Genomic DNA, 20,000 nt, shown 5'->3' with positions numbered 1-20,000 from the left:
TGTTGAGATTAGATGAGAGTGGGCAATAGCAATTCTGGCTGGTGGAGTGAGAAAAAATTTGATCCTGTATAGGGAGCCCATTTTTCTGTTGACTGTTTTTATAGTGTTATTAATATGGTTATCAAAGCTGAGGTAACTGTCTATAGTTATTCCTAGGAGTTTGGTGGTAGAATCAGGGGATATGAGGGTGCCATTGTTAGAAATGACAGAGAAATCTAAAGGCATGGATTTACGGGTGGGTGTAAAGAGAAGGAGCTTTGTTTTTTTGGGATTCAAGAGGAGGTAACGTTTTGTGAACCAAGTCTCAACTATGTTAAATATTTTCTGAGTTAGGGATTGTAGTTCAGTGAAGATTCAGCTGCACATATTAAAGTTGAATCATCTGCATATTGTATGCATGTTGCCTGAGGAATAGCTAGGTAGAGATCATTGATAAATATTGAGAATAAGAGAGGGCCTAGGATGGAGCCCTGAGGGACACCGAATGAGACTGGAAGGTGGGATGATAGTTTATTCTCCCAGAGCACAGCCTGTTGCCTGTTGCTGAAGTAAGAAGTAAACCATTGTACAGCCAAAGTATCAAGAGAGTGATTTCAGAATATTTATAAGTAGAGAGTGGTTTACCATATCAAATGCTTTTGAGAGATAATAAATAGAGAGGAAGAGAGAATATTGTTATTACGGTTTTTGTTTATGGTATCAGTAAAAGATAAGAGGGCAGTAGTAGTACTGTGGAATGGCCTAAAGCCATGTTGGCTTTCAGCAAGTATGTTGTGTTGAATTAAATGGTTTAGAAGCTGATGGTGAATACATTTTTCCATTATTTTTGCTAAGGGGGATAGTAGGGCTATAGGTCGATAATTAGAGTATTCATTTGAGTTGCCCCTTTGTGTAGGGGGATAATATGTGAGATTTTCCAGATGTTAGGGATGCTTCCCTCGTTAGTAGTTCTATTAATCAGGATGGATATTGGGTAGGCTACTTCTTTAGCTGCTTTTTGCAGGTATTCGGCTGGGATCTGGTCAGCAGAAGGAGTACAAGGCTTAAGTTTTAGAATGAGTTTATAGATATAATTTGTAGAGGTGGGTAGAAATTGGAAGGTAGGAAGAGAGCTCGGAGAAGATGTAAGAAGACTGGCTCTATCAGGAGCTAGTTGACTGGCTAGAGATTGGATAGCCTCTGTGAAGAAGGAATTGAAAGCATTGGCAGTTTGGATAGGAGTCTCATATGTTGCACCTGTTGGGGTTGGTGTTCTGGAGTGACCTGGATAGAGGAGTCTATTGATACTTGCCCAGAATTTTTGAGGATTGTTTTGGTTTGTTTGTTGCATTTTACAGTAGAAGTTTTTTTTTGTCTGAGAGGATTTCTTTTTTTGTCATGTTTCTCATATGTCTAAAGCTTTGTTGATCTGATGTACTTTTGGTAGTTCGCCACTTGGACCAGGCTTTATTTCTGAGGAGGATTTTTTTCTCGGTTTCATTTGTAAGCCAGGGGGCAGGTTTGGACCTATTCATTACACTTTTCACCCTAATCTTCACCGACACACTATCCTGTTCCATTATTTTCTCTCTCCATTCCTCTTCTATATATATTAATTACAGAAGTATTAAAAGTGCTTATATGCTAGTAGCTCATGACACATGTGCTCACTGCCACTTGGTAAGTGTCCTAACTTTCACTAGCCCAATATTATTTAACTAGTTAGTCCTCCCAACACCTGACTCTGTTAAATGGTATAGTCTTACCAAAGCCCTAACTCTAACCCTAAAACTCTTGCCCAGTTCCTAACCAAGTCCTTGCTCTTTAAGCCTAAAACTTTACTCCTCCTCCATGATTCTAAAATCTCCAATAACTATGTAAACTTTTACTATGTCTATTACTGATTAAACAATTGCCTTGCTCAGGACTGCGTTAGAATTACCTAATTTTATTGTACATTTAACCAAGATGATAATTCCCCTCAGCCTTTTTCATATATATATAAATGTGATTTTGGCACCTCTCTGCTGAATATTTGACTTTAATTTAATGTGAGATTTTGTATTAAATTATTGTTTCATTTGTGTGTTTTTTCCTTGGGTCTCTTCTGAATATTGGCACTGTATAGATCGATATAAAGGACAGAGTATATTGTTAAACAAAAAATTCACTTAAAATATCCTCACCTCCAAAATGAATGACAAAAGATCTTGAAATGATAAAAAAAAATTAACAGTATTGTTTGCAGGAGGACTTGCCCCCCTGTACCCCCCCCCCACACCCTTGCTAATTATATATACCAACTCTGAGATCACACTACAGTGGGATAGGACAAATTCCCCAATCACTACTGTTTGTGATCTTGGACAGAAAAAAGAAAGCAATGTGTGATTCTCTGATTGTTGATCAGCTGTGCCAGCTTTTTTTCTGTACGATTTGACCACCTAAATGGAACTCTTATAATATGTCAGATACAACAGCCATCAAAGTGTAGCATCAGTGAACACAAGTTACAAAACAAAACACATTGCTTTCCTAGTGTGATTGGTCAACTACTCAAAATACCCATCAACTCTTTTATATATTCGGGGCTATTCCTCTCATACTTCATCCATTATCCAACAATTAAAAAATAAAAAATAAAAACAGCCAGGGCATGTATAGAATACTATCTTTGACTATAGCTCAATAGACATACAAGTAAGAACAGCAAAAACATACATAAAACACGTATGTGGTATTGTCAGCCCACAAAGCTCCTGTCATGCGAGCTCTGTCCCACCTCTCTCCTTTCTTATACATTGTAACTCCATTGCTGCACAGTTGTGACCACAGAGTACTCTTCACTACAGAGCTCTTGTCAAACAAAGTGGAATGAATTATAGCACTAGTAAACAGAGTGTGAGTTTGACAAACTTTGACAGCACAAAGTTACTGTTCTCACTCACTGTGTGGCATAGAGGAATCAAACTCGGACTGCGATGACCTAGGACTGACTAGTGACCCAGGCAGTGGACAAGCCAGTAAGGGAAGGTGAGAATGAAAGGCTGATGTAAAGTCTTCCATCCCTGAGGGGAGTCAGTCTGGCCTGCTGCATTGCTGTCACCTAATGGAGGGGGAGAAGCATGATGTATCAACTGATGACATACACTTGACTCTATCAAACCATGTCCTTGTGGTAGCCTTCATTAGGTATGCTGATAAAAACACACATACACATAGGAGAAGACATAACAGGCCCTTACATCTGTGAGTACACATGGTGGCTGCTAGGGGGAGGGTGTTAAGGCCAAAACTAGAAAAAGACCATATCACTGCCTATATGAAGCCCATGCTGTGACTTCCTCTTAAACCAGTGATTAGAATGAATGGGTGTAGTCACAGTGGTGGCTAGACAGTCAAATGGCATGGGGGAAGTTTATTAACAAACCCAGACTTACCTTTGGTTAGTGTAAGGCCTTTCTCTTTTACTCTGACATTTTACTCAGAGTTTCATAGTGTTCTGTTTAATCTTTGTGATAGACTTCTTATTGTAATAGCACACAAAACTACAAGCATGCAAATTATACTAGAGAAAAGGGGATATAGTAAACCAACGTTTTATAGTGAGCTCTGCCTCACTGTACCACATGTGGAGTTTTTTGCTCCCAAAGAGCTGAGGCTGATGTATGTTGGGGAAAAGGCTAAAAATCCTAGTAACTTTTTTAGGCAGTACCAAACTGACAGACCTACCAATGTAACAAATTCTTCTAATGCCAAGCTAAAGGTATTACTGCTCAGTGCTAGGAGTCTTAACACGAAACTGCACTCCATGAAAGCTCTCCTTGCCCTGGAGAGTGCTGATGTCTGTGCAGTTACAGAGATGAGGTTCAAGGCTAAGGAGAGCACCCTGGCAGTACAGGGCTACAATGCCTATTACACATTCAGACCTCTCTCTGAAAAGGAAAAAAAATGAATGAAGGAGGTGTTTTCATTTACATAAAAAAAAATAAGACTTCTAGATTAGGCAAGCAGGATGACTTGCTTGAGCTACTCCAGCTGACAATAGACATAACCCCCATCAGATCATTGCTAGCTACAGGTCCCCAACCATGAACCATGAAAACCACTCCACTTACCTGAAGTTACTAGAATCACTTGCAATGCAGTCCAACACACTACTCATGGTCGATTTTAACTTCTCCTCCATAAACTGGGAAACACTATATACTGCCACTAACATGCAGACACAGAGATTTCTGGACTTTGTCAGTGCAAACACTGTGAAACAGCTGATCTGCACTTCCAGTAGGGGCTCAAACACCCTTAACAAAGTACTCACAAACATGGGAGAGTGTTGCACCCTCCCTCCAGTGTAACATCCTCATTGGTAAGATTGGATCATAAGCTTGTCGTCTTTAAAATAAATATAACAGTAGAACCCCAATCAAAACCTAAAATGCTAAAGAATTTCCGAAGGCAAATTGCCTTACATTGAGTGATAGCATAGGTAAGATTAAAGCTCCCCCTAGCCTCAAAAACACAGAGGCCTATGCAGAAGTATACACGAATGCCGTGTACAACCACTTAAACAACTGCATAGAAACAGCAGCACCTGGCTGAACTAAACCCAAGTCTAGACAGAAAAACAAGGTAGTTTGGTGGACCCTGGAATGAATAGTCCATACAACAGAAGGAAAAAATTCCTGTCTAGATGTAAGTGGGAAGGTGCACAACCGACAAAAAACATCCCTCATTAGTTGCATCAGACAAATCAGGGAACTCGTCAAGTCTCCAAAAGCTAAATACAAGACTAAAATAGCCTCCCAAGCAAAGGATAACCACAAAGGATTTTTAACTATGTCCGAAATCTTAAGGGAAACACTCAACAATGTGCCAAGCCTGCTGTAGATTACATGACCTATAGTTAGCCATAAGAAAACTGCAAACCTGGTGACCAATAAATTCAACTCAGATTTCACCCTCTCCTCACCACAGGTCACTCAGTTTGGCAGTATGACTGGTAAAGGGAGGGAACTTGCTGATATGATGGAGAGAAGGAAGGTTGATATATTATGTGTGCAAAAGACCAGATAGAGGGGTAGTAAGGCCAGGTGTATCAGAGGTGGGTTCAAATTGTTTTACCATGGTGGGGATGGGATGAGAGATGGTATAAGGGTTATTCTGAAGGAACAGTATGTCAAGAGTGTTTTGGAGGTGAAAAGAATGTCAGACAGATTGATGACTGTGAAGCTGGAAATTGAAGATGTGATGATGAATATTGTTAGTGCATATTTCCCACAAGTTGGTTGTGTGATGGATGAGAAAAATGAATTCTAAAGTGAATTGGATGAAGTGGTGTAGAGTATATTCAAGAGAGAGAGAGAGAGAGAGAGAGAGACAGTGGTGATTGGAGTGTATTTTAATGGGCATGTTGGTGAGGGGAACAGAGGGGATGAGGAGGTGATGGGCATTTATGATATCAAGGAGAGGAATGTAGAAGGTCAGGTTGTAGTGGATTTTGTGAAAAGGAGGAACGTGGCTGTGGTGAATATTTATTTTAAGAAGAGGGAGGAGCACAGGGTGACATACAAGACTGGAGGAAGATGCACACAGGTGGATTATATCCTATGTAGGAGGGCCAGTTGGAAGGAGATTGGAAACTGCAAAGTGGTGTCAGTGGAAAGTGTAGTTAGGCAGCATAGGATGGTGATCTGTGGGATGATGCTGGTGATCAAGAAGAAGTGGAGGAGAGTGAGGGCAGTGCCAAGGATCAAATGGTGGAAGTTGAAAAAGGATGACTGTAAGGTGGAGTTCAGGGAAGAGTTAAGACAGGCATTGGGTGGCAGTGAAGAGTTACCAGATAGCCGGGCATCTACAGGAGAGGTGGTAAGGGAGACATCCATAAAGGTGCTTGGTGTGACATCTGGATTGAGGAAGGAGGGCAAGAAGACCTGCTGGTGGAGAGAGGAAGTACAGGAGAGTATACAGAGGCAGAGGATGGTGAAGAAGAAGTGGTATAGTCAGGGAGATGAAGAGAGTTGACAGAAGTACAAGCAGATGAGGAGTAAGGTGAAGAGAGAGGTGCTGAAGTCTAAGGATAAGGCTTATAGTGAGTTGTATGAAAGGCTGGACACTAAGGAGGGAGAAAAGGACCTGTACTAATTGGCTAGGCAGAGGGACCGAGCTGGGGAAGATGTGCAGCAGGTAAGGGTGATAAAGGATAATGAGGGAAACGTACTCACAAGCGAGGAGAGTGTGTTGAGGAGATGGAAAGAGTACTTTGAGGGGCTGATGAATGAAGAGAATGAGAGGGAGAGAAGGTTGGATGATGTGGGGATAGTGAATCATGAAGTGCAATGGATTAGCAAGGAGGAAGTAAGGATAGCTATGAAGACGATGAAGAATGGAAAGGCTGTTGGTCCAGACCACATAACTGTGGAAGCATAGAGGTGTTTAGGAGAGATGGCGGTGAATTGTTTAACCAGGATGCCTGAGGAGTGGAGAAGAAGTGTACTGGTACTAATTTTTAAGAAGAAGGGTGCTATACAGAGCTGCAGTAATTACAGATGGATAGGCTGATAGATGAGATCAGACAGGAGTCTCAGTAGACTATGATGTTTGTGGATGACGTGATCTGTAGTGAGAGTAGGGAACAGGTTGAGGAGACCCTGGAGAGATGGAGATATGCTCTAGAGAGGAGAGGAATGAAGGGTAGCAGAACTAAGATGAATATATGTGTGTGAATGAGAGAGAGGATAGAGGAATGGTGAGGATGCAGGGAGTAGGGTTGGTGAAGATAGATGAGTTTAATAATACTTGGGATTAACAGTTCATAGTAATGGGATGTGTGGAAGAGAGATGATGAAGAGTGTGCAGGCAGTGTGGCATAGGTGGAGAAGAGTGCCAGGAGTGATTTGTGATAGACGGGTACCAGCAAGAATAAAAGGAAAGGTTTACAAGATGGTACTGAGACCAGCTATTTTATATGGTTGGAGATGGTAGCTTTGATGAAAAGCCCAATGGCTGAGCTAGAGGTGGCAGAGTTAAAAATGTTAAGACTTCCATTGGGTGTGACGAGGGTGGACAGCATTAGGAATGAGTATGTCAGAGGGTCAGCACAGGTTGGATGGTTTGGAGACAAAGCCAGAGAGGTGAGATTGCATTGATTTGGACATGTCCAGAGGAGTGATGGCGGGTATATTGGGAGAAGGATGCTACGTTAGGAGCTGTTAGGCAAGAGGGAAAGAGGAAGGCCTAAGAGAAGGTTTATGGATGTGGTGAGAGAGAACATGCAGGTGGCTGGTGTGACAGAGCAAGATGCAGAGGACAGGAAGAAATGGAAACAGATGATCCACTGTGGTGACCTCTAAGAGGAGCACATGAAAGAAGAAGAAGATCTCCTCAGGGAATACATCCTACCATTCCTTTGCCTGTTATCACAAAATAAAAACAGGTTATCAATGCACTCTCTAAAGCTAGAAACATGGCATCAATGGCCCTGATGGAATTCTAGGGTGCCTACTAAATAGCTTGAATCTAGACCTAGCAGAACTACTTGGAACTCGCTTTAACTACAGTCTGAACACAGGCTTTGTCACAGTAGAATGGAGGACAGCAACATTTATCCCTCTGCACAAGGGTGGGCCATCAACTGATCCAGGAAACTACCACCCCATAAGTCTGACTAACCTCATATGCAAGGCTGTGAAAAGGATACTCATGGATCTGATTAACAATGACATAGGAAATCTGCAGACTCTAGACCCAACCCAGTTCTACTTCATCAAAGGCAATTCTTGCCTGCACAATCTGGTGGCCTTCTTTGAGAAGGTCACCAAGGTCATGGATGAGGGTAAGACAGTGATTACTGCCTATCTCGACCTGGCTAAAGTATTTGACACAATACTCCCCTCTGGTACTATAGATAAACTCACAAAATTGGGCAGAAACCTCTACGTCATCAAAAGGATAGGCAAATGGCTCATGGATAGGAAACATGTTGTTAGAGTGGGGGAATCCACATCTAGCAAGAGGCCAGTTACCAGTGGAGTACCACAGGATTCAGTTCTAGGCCCTGTACTAGTCGGGATATACTTTTGACCTGTCAAGGCAAATGTAGATGACCTTTGGCTGACCATGTTTGCTGGTGACTGCAAGTTGGGGGCAATCATTGACTCCCTAAATGATGTTGATATCGTACAGAAAGGTCTGACACAGACTAATGATTGGTGTCAGAGACGTGGCCTCAAACTAAATTTGAAGAAGTGCATAATAATACCCTTTGGGAAATCAAATAACCCTGCAATTTACAACATTGATTGCACCCCCCCCCCAAGAACTGACTCAGTGATGAGAGCTCTACATACTCAGATAGAAAATAATCTAAACTTTGAACACCATGTGTCCACAGTGGAGAGGAAATCCTTCTATGTGGCTCTGCTTATAAGTAAGATCATGACATCTACATCAAAGGATGTCACAGTATCACTGTATTTGACCCTCATCAGACCAATAATCAAGTACAATGCACCCTTTGGCATATTTCTTGGCGGGCACCTGCAACAGCTGGAATGCCCTCAGAGGTTTCTCACCAAAAAATACAGGGTATAACCAACATATCATATGCAGAGTGATTAAAAGCCCTTTCACTGTATTCAGTTTCCGATCACTTACTGAGAAGTGATCTGTGCCTGACCTACAAGGCAGTGTCTGTTGCATATTCGCAAAACTAACTGACATGATCATGATGGAGAGACAGATATGTGTCCCAAAGATTGCTCTTCTTCTGGAATAGGCTTCCTTTTCACATGAAGGGGAACCCTTCCATGACCATCTTCAAACACAATCTGGAGCAATGGATAGGAAATTGGAAATTCACTCTTGGGCTGACGCTCATGTCAATTATGGTCAGAAGCGGTCTATAAAAATAGTCAAAACCCACTTGCTGACCCTTGTTATCTTCCCCCAGGGATAAAAAGTTGGGTAAAACCTGGGTAAAACTGGCTAGGCTTGTAAAGGCTCTTCAGGAGTTAGCCCAGTAATCTCCTATAAATCATAGACTTTCAAAAATTTAGTCCATCTCTATTTTAACCCTTGAAATTATAATGTGGTGCCTTCCCATTTACAGTTATGCTGTCATGAAAGTCATTTGTTTCTTTGATTCCTTGTATTGTATCACATGGTGAAAGAATTTAGCTCCACAGCTGATACTATATGTCATCTATTTTTATCTTATTCAACCTGAGTGGGTGGAGGAAGTAAAGATGCTTCCACTACTTAGGTGATGTTTTACTTTGTGATAACCCGACCTGACATCCAGCTTCCTAACACTTCCTAACACTTTTGCTTCATTGATCTTACTTATAATAATGTCCATTACAGATGTGATTGATATGCCTTTTGGTCTGTTTAGTTTTGTAGAAAAGTAGCACTATGACAAAGGAAATGTAATTCAACTCAGAAGAAATGTGACAGGCCAAGTGCAGCTTATAACTACTTTTGGTAAAACATGCAGAAAGATGTATTATGCTGAGTTTAAGTATAAATGTTTAATGTAATTTTCATAAAAACGGTGCTTGTTGTAAACTTTACAGAATTTAAAATGTATACCAGGAGTATGTTACATTATTTGCACCCCCCCCCACACACACACACAAGAGTTAAATGACTCTGAACACAGGAAATAATTTATCCACTTTTAATCCAACAGGAAACACTACTTTGGACTCTTTTAAGGAGACAGAAAGCAACCATATCCCTCAAGCTCTTAGTGCAAGAAATCTGGACAAAGTCTAACATAATGGGGAGATAAAGGCCCACAAATATAAACAGACTTTAAATATTGTTCTTCTAAACTTAGAAAGTTGCTAGAATAACAGATTTTGTATTAGCATGCGTTTTCTGAAGGATATGAAGTCTGAAACTCAAATACATGTCATTATTTAATGACTTCAGTCCTTAGTGATTCGCAGGAAAGCCACAAATTTTATGAGGAACAGACCAAAAATATGAGACAAAAATCTGGACATTCTGTGAAAATCTGGACCATAGGATCATAGGAGTTTACTAGTCTATTGACACATAGGTCATTTCAAGCCTAGCTGTTCCATTCCAATGTAATACCATAGATACGCAAGTCAATACCCAGGAATGCATTTAGTAATGATTGCCCATATCCAGGAGGGTTGTGGGCGCTTTCCCCGGTAACAATTTACGGTGCCCCATCCACTCATCCAGGTTCCTTTTGAATAGTGTCATAGAGGTGCTTTGTTTCACATGAATTGGTAGCCTGTTCCAAAGATGCAGCAGTTACTGGGGGACAAATCTGTTCCTCCAGCATGTCCTATTTAAGTCGTAAGCCATATTTATGTCCCTGGAATGGATAGCTCTAGTCCCATTTGATTTACAGATGTGCAGAAAGTTCATTAGGTTTGGGTCTGAGATTGCTCTGTAAGCCAGGCATAAGTCTCCCTTAAGAAGTCTATACAATACAGTACAGAGTATAGTGACGAGAACTTTAGATGGTCTATGTACGACACATCCCTTGATCTTCTTTGTTAGAAACCTGTGAGGTCTGTCCAATTGCTGCAGGTGCTTTGAATGGTACATGCCAAATGGGGAGTTAAATTCAATTATGAACCTGATTAGTGCTGAGTATAGAGGGGTTATTACCTCCTTTGCTCTCGAGGCAAAGCCTTTACTAATCAAGTGTACTACGTAGAAAGCCTTCCTTACTACAGTAGACACATGGTGGTCAAAGTTAAGTTAAGGTCGTAGTCAACTTGTGATCCCAGATCCCTTACCACTTTGTAGGTACTTAGGGTATTGTTGTTGATTTGATAGTGTGAAGGGACATTGTTTTTGCTGAAGAGAATGATGATGCATTTCTTTGCATTCAGTTTGAGACCGTGACTAAGACACCAGTCGATGGTCTGTGTAAGACCCTCCTGGAATATACTGATATCATTTTGGGATTCAATAATTGCACCTAGTTTGCAGTCATATGCAAACTTGGTCAGCCACAACACCTTAGTTTTGGCCTGAACTTCTGAGAACTATATACAAAACAGTAGGGGGTCAGCACTGACCCTTGTGGCACCCTGCTGGTGACAGATCTGCTGGATGATGTGGAGTCACCCAGTTTGATAGTGTTTGTCTGGTTTGTGAGCTGGTTGGCAACCCATCTTACAACAAAGGGGTTTGCATTTAGTTTGCTAAGTGTATCGATAACACCTGAGTGTGGGATTGTGGTGAAAGCCTTTGCCAAGTCGAAGTATGCTGTGTGCACATATTTGCCCTCAATGACCCTGGTCACATTTTTGAAGAAATCCACCAGATTTAACAGGCAGGATCTACACTTGACGAGGCCAAATTGGTTTGGATCCAGGGTTTGGAGGTCGCATATGTCTTTATTTATGAGGTCCATAGTGATACGTTCCATGGCCTTACAGATGAGGCTGGTCAGGCTTATGGGTCTGTAATTCCCCAGGTCTGTTGCTAGGCTACCTTTGTGCAGAGGAATAACTGTTGCTGTTCTCCATTCCACAGGAGCAAAGCCTGTGGTTAGGCAAAGATTGAAAAGGGTAATTAATGGTGATGCTAGTTCATGTTTTAGCCTGTTTAGAAGACAGCCTGGGATGCCGACTGCTCCCATAGAGGCTGTGTTTTTTGCTTTGAACAAGGCTTTAATAATCTGGTTTTCAGATATGTAGGGTGGGGGGAGAGTTTGGGGCAAGGTTTGTGATAAGTTTGGAGGGGTAAGGGAGTGACATTTTCACCAAACCTATCTGCTAGCAGGTTTGATATCTCTGTGGGGTCAGTGTGTGTGATACAATTAGTCAACTAGTTCTGCACATGCTTAGGTCTTACCTTTTTGGCTACATATGTAGCTGTAAAAGGCCTTATGGTTATCCTTGGCTGTGCTTCCTAAGTTTTTCTCAAAGATGCCCTTAGAGGATTTGACATGTTGTCTTATTTGCCTGTTGAGGCTGAGGAGGGTGTTTTTCCATTGTTGGGGCCTTGCCTTTGTTTTCTTGGACAGCAACTTTTTGCATTTATTGTAGTTTGTTGATGCTGGATGTCCACTATTGTGGCTCATTTATACTTTTGGGTCTGGCTTTGATTTGCTCTGGAACAACTGAGTCTATACACTTATACAAGTGATTGTACAGGACTTTAGTGTAAGTTTCGATGTAGTTAACACTTCCAGCTGGGGGTGGGGCTTGGAATGCATTTATACCTACAACTAGCAGGGTATAGTTTGCCTTGGTGAAGTTTTTGTAGTCTGACTTTGCCCTTTGTGAGTTCTGGTGCTACTTCCAGCTTGAAGGTGACTGATTTGTAGTCAGATTTAACTAATGAAGATCTGGCAGTTGCAGCAGTGCATCTGTTTGTCATGTTAGTGGGGACATGATCATTGTTCCTGTTGTTGGGGTATGAACAATTTGTTCCAGGGCATTTGAGTTAACAAAGTCAAGGAACTTTGGCAGTAATGAGCTAGGGCTAGAGTAGGCTTTCTAATTGATGGTGGTATAATTGAAATCCCCTATAATCAGAATGCTCAGGAATATTTTGATTGACTCCAGTTTGGTCAAGTAGGCCTCATGCACATCATGACCCATGGAGGGGGTCTATAACTGGCTATGACTTGAATGGGGTCTTACCCACAGTAAGCTGAACTTGGACTAACTCCATGGAGTTGTCCAGTCTGACTAGGCAGGAGGAGGATTTATGTCTAATATAGATAGAAACACTGCCTCCTTTAGTTCTCATGCATTCATTTTGTGGTCTGAAGGTGTGTAAGGCATTGTAGCTTTGCAAGGCCGGGGTACTCTCTGAGGCCTTGAACCAAGTTTCTGTGACTGCACAGACATCTGCATCGTCCAGTGATAGAAGTGCTTCCAGGGTGTGCAGTTTTTAGTTTAAGCTCCTAACGTTTAGCAGCATGACCCTTATCTTGATAGGATTGGCAAATTTCACATCAGTAAGTTTGTTTTTGAGACCTTGCCTAAAAAAGGCACTATGGGGGAGGCAGAAGCCTTTACCAGCAGCAGAAAATCTAGTGGTGCCAGATGCAAACCGTCTTTGGCAAAGCAGCAAGGTTTGTCAACCATGACTTTCCTGGCTGACAGAAACTGGATCCCCTTTGAATGACACCAAAAACTAAGCCAGTTGTTGAAATTAATCATTTTTTGTTTATACTGTGGCATCATTCTAGGTGAGGGTAGTATGCCTCTCAAGCAGAGGGACATACCTGCCTGGGACACATAGTCAGAGATCTCAATCATTTCTCTCTTCATATAGTCCAGTGAGGTGCATCTCAGGTAGTTCACTTCAACATGAACTATGACAGACACGAAACCAATAACCAACAGAAAACCTGACAGAAACCCAAAAAAACACTGACAGTCCTGTACTCAAAAACTTTTATTTGGGAAACCACAACAGTTTAACTGGTGTTTTTGAGTACAGGACTGTCAGCGTTTTTTGGGGTTTCTGTCAAATGAACTATTCATAATGGTACTTGTTGCTGAGAGACCTGAGTGAATGAATGATCTGATGAATCCTGGCAATGGACAGGCAGCTGACTGTGACTTTCTCCATGTCCAATCTGGTGAGTAGGACATCAGTGCTTCTCACTATGGAGTCTCCAATGACAAGAAAATTTGTTTTTTGAGTGTTACGACCTATGGTCTTAGTAAGTGAGACACTGGTGTTACTATGTATCATGGGTGCTGTGGGAACTATGTTAGTTGTAGCAGTCTTGTATTTTGAAGGTCTCTGGTGTTTTTGGTAATTTTTTTGAGAGAACCTCTGCGTATGTTGATTTTTGTGTTTGATGTGTACTATGTGCATGAGTAGTTGTACTATGTGCATGGGTAGTGGTGGGTGGGTTGGCAACCTCTTCAATGTTACTGTTTTGAGTGAGAGAGACCAGGGATTCAAGATTCTTGGTGTAGATACATCTCTCACACTGTACTCGAGTGGGTTATTAGTAGAAGGTTGTCTGTGTATATGAAGCAATTGCTATACTGCCTCAAAAGACCCAAGTCAATAAGGTTGGCAGGAGAAACAAGGGTAGTCCAACTGTCCATAATGCTAGGGTGAAGACCTGTTATCACAAAGAGGTGGGGGGGGGTGCTTTTCAGGACTGATCAAGGAAGTGCTTAGTGGATGAATATTTTTGCTGTTTTTTTTGCTGGTGGTTTAATAGGCCACAGCTCACTAGCAGTATGTTTTTTGACTAGAAGAGTACTAAGGATGAGGACTACACTAATGTGCTACAGCTGTAGCTAAGGGAAAAATTGTCAAATTTATCTGTCCGGCTATGGTGCACAATTGCATGGCACTACGCAATGCTGCACGATGCACAGGCAAGCAGTAACCTGCTGAAATGCAGGGCTTAAATACCAGAAGCTAAAAACTTGAAAAAACTTTAATAAGGTTCAAAAGGACCAATGACTATGCTTACTCGAAGCCCTAGACCAACCATCCTTCACCAGACAGGTTCCAATCAGCACACTTCTCTCACTAAAGTGCAGAAGGGCCCCTTCCAATCAAAGATGGCCTGAAAAATGTGCTCAAAACAAGCAGCCACTATAAACAGATCCAGATGCAGCAAACCTGTATCTGGACTATGCTACAGCTACTAGCTAGCCTAGTTTCGGTTTGAAACACTAGAGAATGTTTAACATAGCAGAAAAATAGCAGTGAAACACTAAAAAATGTTTTAAACAGCAGAAAAACAGCAAGGAGACTCTAAAGAATGTTTTAAACAGCAAACAAATCAATTATTTTAACATTGCTTGGTGGGAAAACCATAGAAAATAGAATAGATTGCTTTGCAACAGTGAACGGTACCAGCAAATACTTAACAAACAGTAAAAATAGCAAAATGATTTTTGCAAACAGTGAAAACAGCAATATACAGTATGACTTAACATTGAAAGTAGAAGATGAATTAACTATGTAAAATGTTCTATTTAAATATTTACAGGTACAGATACAGATAATCTTTAGTGTTGTTTCATTGTTAAAAATGGAATGTGATCATCTACATGGTTCTGGTCATCAGTCACTGAATTGGAGTGCTTTAGCTTCCACCCTAATCAGTGCACTACTATGGCCCTCCTTACTATCATAATCACTGTAAATCAAAAATAGAAATATGAAAACCTAGTCTCCACAGTTTTGCTTGAACTATCAAAAGCTTTTGATACAATTTCACACACAAAACTGCTACAAAAATTGTTATTCCAAGGTCTAGACTAGGTTTGACACTACCAGTCCTTCAGGCAACAGGCTGCCAGATGGCAAAATAACATCTCATTTTTCCTTCCCTTAGCAGTTGGAAGTCCCCCAGGGCTCTGTCCTAAGCCCTGTCTTACTCATTTTATTTGTGAATGACCTCCAGTTAGTGAACAAATGTGCAAATCCATCCAATATGTAGATTACTTCAGTCTGATCTGTGCTGCTAAAAAATGGATACATTGCAACAACTAATCCAGAATTCCTTACCTGTATTGAAACATGGCTATGTGATTCTCAACATCTTATAAACTCCTAAAAATCTACGCTCATCCAAATCACTCTAAAGCAAGTCTCTTTCTACCTAGAAATCCCTCCTTACTGTAATCTCCACAAATAACATCAAAACTGAATTAGTAACCCCCACTAAGCTACCAGCTGTAATACGTGATGACAAGTTGAAACTTAACCAGAATGTAAAAGATGTAATAAAAAATCATAAAAAAATGGCACGCTCTACCAGATAAAACCTCACCTAACAGACAGTGATAGAAAATACATTGCCTCAACTTTTCTCCTGCCAGCTCTCTTCCGTGTAGCTCCTGTTCTTACTAATCTTCAGGCATCCTAGACCAATCACCAATTTTCATGAGCGATGCCACAACAGAATAGCCACATTTGCTGTTAACGTGACTCATACATCTCACCTCTGCTTAGCTCTAAACTGGCTAAACTGGGTAGAACTACCTCACTCCATGATTCTATCTCAGCTACTTATCACACATAAACTTATTCACAAACCTGAAAAGTTCCCTAGCCTAAATGACATCCTTCAACACTACTCAGCAAACAGACCTCTTTGCTCTTTAGTTAAAAAAAGTCTCTTAATAACTAAAATAACTCAGCTGGTGACTCTCTATTCCTCTACATGTCTAAAATCTAGAAATCCACCACCTTGCTTTAAACAAATATTTCAGGTGAAATATTTCTAGTCTCAATTAAAATGAACACATGGCTGTGTTAACGTTCATCTTGTGAGTAGAAAAAAATTCCTATTCCTTTACACAATATATTTTAACCTGTGCTATCCCTCACCTTATTTAAAGACACTGTACTGATATATTATATTTACAGCCTGTCTCTATCATCTTTTCTCCCTAAACCACTTACTTTCCCTTTCCTTCTCACTTTCCACTTTTCTCACATCCCCAACTTATTTTTTATGCCCTCTATTCCTCTTCATCATCCCTTATCTTCATGTAACTCTCCCTCTTCATCATCCCTTACCTTCATGTAACTCTTCCTCTTCATCATCCCTTACCTTCATGTAACTCTTCCTCTTCATCATCCCTTACCTTTATGTAACTCTTCCTCTTCATCATCCCTTAGCTTGATGTAACTCTTCCTCTTCATCATCCTTTACCTTCATGTAACTCTTCCTCTTCATCATCCCTTACCTTCATGTAACTCTTCCTCTTCATCATCCTTAGCTTCATGTAACTCTTCCTCATCATCCTTTACCTTCATGTAACTCTTCCTCTTCATCATCCCTTACCTTCATGTAAATCTTCCTCTTCATCATCCCTTACCTTCATGTAACTCTCCCTCTTCATCATCCCTTACCTTCATGTAACTCTTCCTCTTCATCCTCCCTTTTATGTAACTCTTCCTCTTCATCATCCCTTAGCTTCATGTAACTCTTCCTCTTCATCATCCTTTACCTTCATGTAACTCTTCCTCTTCATCATCCCTTACCTTCATGTAACTCTCTCTCTTCTTTATCCTCTTTCATAACACAGTCATTTTGTATCTCCTTCTACCCAGCCACAAGTCATAGATTTGCACCTTAAAGCTTCTGCTCATGTCAATAATCCTATATACTCTTATTCAGTCTTCCTCAACCTTTCATTCATTCATCTTATTTTCTAATCATGTATTTCAGCCTCTACCATCCGCTGCGTGATCCACTCACTTTCTGTGCTGACACCTCTACCTGTTTCCCAGATAACACCTCTCAAGCTTGCTTTCTTAACTTGCTCCTGCTGCATAATTATCACTTCCGCCAACACTTTACTTAAATACTTATTTATTTATTTAACATTTGTTTACCAGGAGAGTCTGACTGGGCAGAGTCCATTTTCAGAGGAGACCTGGGGAGAAACACTCCAGATGCATGTCTTTGGAATGTTGGTGGAAACCACAGGACCTGGAGGAAACCCATGTGAACACAGGGAGGACATGCAGATTCTGCACAGAAGGCATCCCAGCTGAGAATCAAACTGGAGAACCTCTTGCTGTGAGGTGACAACGCTAACCGGTGCATCACTGTGCCGCCCAAATACTTATTTCCTCAAATTTCACTTTTTAAACAGTTGCTCCTGCAATGATTTTTTCTTTTATTTCTTACCACTTTCTTTGTTATTACCCATTGTTGTACTCATATATTAGAGTTTATTCATGACTTACAGTTGTTTTATTTATGGATATGTTCTGTCTTTTGTAAAACTCTGATTATGTTTCAGTATGTGCTTTATTTGCATTCATTCCATTAAATTGCTTAAATATTTTGCACATATAATTATACTTGGAGCTTTTCTCCCAGGCCTCTACTGAAAAGGGGCAATGTATGGCCAGATGGACAATCCCAATAAACAAATGTTAAAATATATATATATATATATATATATATATATATATATATATATATATATATATATATATATTGAATTTTTCTGCCTAGGATTCCAATAAAGAGGGACTTTTCACTTATCAGCTAACAAATTAAATTAATTACTCACATAAACAGAAAGATAAATAAACAGAGATATGAAAGATAGAGGGATAGAAAGAAAGAAAGATAGACAGATAGATAGATATATAAATAGATAGATAGATAGATAGATAGATAGATAGACAGATAGATAGAGAGATAAGATAGAGATATAGATAAATGACTTAAAACTAGAGCTAGAGCTAGAGGACTTGACAGCTTGAATTTTGTAGTTAAATCTCAACAATTAAGACTGAGTAGTTGTCTCTAGATTCTGTACAGTTCCTTCAGTTTCCCTTTCAGTATTAACCGGGGTACAATTCATACTTCCTGCTGCAAAATTTAGACTTCAAAGGCTACTCCTGGTGGAATTATTAAATCATCAGTCATATGATATGCTCTGCAAGAAATGGCACAAGCTGATATGACTGGGAGGGCATAATCCGGAGACAAAATGTTGAAAGTTCAATGGAGATGTGAAGAAATATTGTTTTACATAAAACATGACGTGATGGATTACTAGAATGGTCTTCTAAAACAGAAATTTGGAGAGAATTGGTGAGAAAATGTAAGAGTTCCTGGCACAGGCAAAAGAGAGTTCTTATGAAGGGAAAGGGGAATGCTGTTTGGTAAGCAGAATTTGTACTTCGGAAAAATACCGTATGAGGGTATTTGCCGACTAGATGAAAGTGCCATTTCATGTCATCATGGTCCATATTTTTAATAGAACAAGACTGTAGCTAAATTGCAAAATGTGTAAAAATGATCTGACTTCCTGTCTGTGGTAAAAACTGAATTCTGAAGTCCGAAAATGTTTTGTGATGACAGGTAGAAGCAACTGCAGTGGAAAATTGTAAAGACTGTGGACAATTATTTTATCTGGTCAAAATACACATACAATGCAGAGAATATGAATGCAAGTAATCTGCATAATGGTTAGATTAGAATTAATGTAATTAGTTCACAGGAAGAAAGGAATAAGTGATCAATAAGCATTTTATTTGCTTCATTGCATTAGCATACACAAGTGAAGTATTATGCAAGCTAATCTATTTTGATCTTGGATGCAGAGGTATATAATTAAACATTGCATCTTTGTTAAAATGGCATTAAAAAAAAACAAAATGGGAACATTAACCTTTGTGAAACCAAACCAACACAATGAATACAGTCAAACTGAATTTACTCTGTAAAATATGAAAGCAGACATTTAAATGTATGTATAAGGAAGATGCATATCTAAAAAATGTAAAAATTAGATAAAAATGAAAATAAAATAATTGTCTAAGGGTTGCCATGTGGTACGAAATGACAATAATAATTATTTCTTAAATTAAAACCCCCTACCAAATTAACTGTTTAGCTGATTTCTAAAAAAAAAAATAGAGCTCTTATCTGCAATTCTTGCTTTTCTGCAGTGTATGTGACATTCAAGGTTCAGTTTTGTAACTTCTGGTGAGAGGAGTTGTGAATACTTCAAATATGCATGAAGCATTAAAATGGGTAATATGTGTGTATGGGTCTACTTTGAAATGTTCAAAATTGAGGAATAACCAGCCTTCAAAGCAATATCCAATAAACAAAAATAAAGCCCAGGGCTGTAGGAAGCATCCCATTGATAGGAAACATCCCACTGAAACGAAAGGCAATAACAACGCTCTTTATTTTCCACAGTTTCACACAAAAGACATTAACGTTCACAATGGCACATACGTTTTCATCTACTTCGACCCATCAAAATTACACTTATGCGAAATGCAATTTCATGAGTCCATTTTTGCGAAAGTGCATTTATCCGAAAATGCACTTTTGCAAAAAAAACAATTCACCGAACAGGAAAAGAAAAAATAAACTAAACACATTTACGCAGGGGGGCAAGACCCTCTGCACTCCTCACACCTCCGATACTTATATATTATAAATCTGAGATCGCACTACAGTGGGTAAAAGGGAATATTCCCTTACCCTCACTGTGCAGTGATCTACAACAACAAGCTCCCCTCCCATACACCAGTTAAGAAAC

The sequence above is a fragment of the Protopterus annectens genome, chromosome 1.part1, assembly GCF_019279795.1.
Source record: "Protopterus annectens isolate FY-2018-M chromosome 1.part1, PAN1.0, whole genome shotgun sequence".
NCBI classification, from domain to species: domain Eukaryota; kingdom Metazoa; phylum Chordata; order Ceratodontiformes; family Protopteridae; genus Protopterus; species Protopterus annectens.
Note: the sequence above shows the minus strand (reverse complement) of the source record.